The sequence below is a fragment of the Lactuca virosa genome, chromosome 6 (assembly GCF_052849685.1).
Source record: "Lactuca virosa cultivar CGN04683 chromosome 6, Lactuca_virosa_CGN04683_v6, whole genome shotgun sequence".
NCBI lineage: Eukaryota > Viridiplantae > Streptophyta > Magnoliopsida > Asterales > Asteraceae > Lactuca > Lactuca virosa.
The window spans coordinates 147,223,986-147,225,677 of NC_136431.1; the positions used below are offsets into that span (position 1 = coordinate 147,223,986).

The following is a 1,692-nucleotide window of genomic DNA, read 5'->3' on the forward strand; positions in this document are numbered from 1 at the left end:
AATAGATATGAGAAACATTTGAACCTTTCTCTCTCTCTCTCTCTCTCTCTCTCTCTATATATATATATATATATATATATATATATATATATATATTATAAAGGGTGGATATTTGTACAAGCCTTTTATGCATAAAGTCTTAAATTTAAGACACAAATTTAAGAGGTACTATAAATATATGCACGGCCTTTTTATGTTCCATATATATATGACTCCGCCTTCCATTTACACGGATTGCCAGCGTGTATGTGTTTTATTTTATGGTCGAATAGATGAAAATAAGTTCACAACTATAAGTTAGATCCAACCATTCAAAATTTTAATACCAAAGGGCTTCTAGCCTAGCGGTACCAGATGGTGTCCTCCCTTTTTGAGGTCGAGGGTTCAAGTCTCGTTGTGGACATAAGTTGTATTAGATGTTAGATTAGAAGTAAATTTATATATTTGTATTGCCGGTTTAAAAAAAATCAATATTTTAATGAATCTGAAGAAACACAAATCCCATTTTTTTCAATCTATCTGTCTTCCCTACGTTTCAAATATATATAAAAATAATCGGTCCCACCGGTAGAGAGCCATTTCTAATCACTCCTTTTTCTTTATCAAGATTGTCTCTTTGATGGCTTCATCATCGTCTCTCCGTCACCACCTTACACACAATAACACAGATTTTACTCCCTCACTTTCCCTTCCAACTTCTTTAAAAACCCTAAATACTACCACCAGCTACCTCCACCACCAACAGCCGACAGTGTCACAGCAACCACCAACATAACTGGTTAATCGCGCTCATCCTTCCCTCTTCCCCCTCTAACCACCACTGAAAACAACAATGGTAAGATCTTTTAGATCTGTATTTGTATTGTTGTAGAGATACCTTTCTTTATACATCCACATGTTTATGTATAAATCTGTGTGTACGTATACATATAAATGCATGTGCTTAAGTTTGATGTTTTACACATGGATATCTAATGGATATCTAATGGTTTTATGTTTCTACTTCCAGATCTTGAACTACCATATGAGGACAACGAAACATACAAATAGATCTATAAAAGGGTTGTTGCAGTGCTGTTTATTTGTAGTCAGATGTTTGTATATCTGAATTTCTAATAAGTTAATATGTTGAACAAAATATAAATTTTTCATATTTTGTGTTGGTGTTTAATTAGTTTCATGATTTTAAATATATTGCTTTTATGGTTTGTGTTCTATCGGGTACCGATGGGGTTAAGATTTGATGTTTAAAAGTCAAAAAGGTTTGGTAGGATAGGTATGGGAAAGAGGTGTCAGGAAGGAGTGTATGTATTTTGGATAAAAATAGATGTTTTGATTATGTGTTTAAATTTCTTAAATGTTGAATGTCAGCAGTTTAATGAATACAAAATTAAATAAAACATTTTAATATATTGTTTATTTTGCATTAAAGATGTTTTGTTTATGTGTTTAAGAATATATGATTTGTAACACATGTAAATAGAATTTCCTTTATTTTAATTTAAACTAGGAAAGAGCCCATGCTTCGCATGAGTTGAAAATAATTTAGAGTTTTCTAAAAAAATGATTCGAAATGATAGTTTAAAAAAACATGTAACACCGATAAAATCCAAGACTTTACAATAGGGTCGACTACCCATTGACCAAGGAATGAGCAAATGTGTAATAACCACAAAAAATTGTGCAAAAAAA

The 1,692-nt window shown here is 31.6% G+C and overlaps 1 long non-coding RNA gene across 1 annotated transcript; it reads left to right on the forward strand.

Moving 5' to 3' along the window:
• Positions 1-529: 529 nt before the first annotated feature.
• LOC145120553 (uncharacterized) lies at positions 530-1,410 on the forward strand. The gene is made up of 2 exons (XR_013714240.1): positions 530-835; positions 1,010-1,410. It is a non-coding gene; the product is annotated as an uncharacterized LOC145120553 (long non-coding RNA).
• The last annotated feature ends 282 nt before the right edge of the window (positions 1,411-1,692 follow it).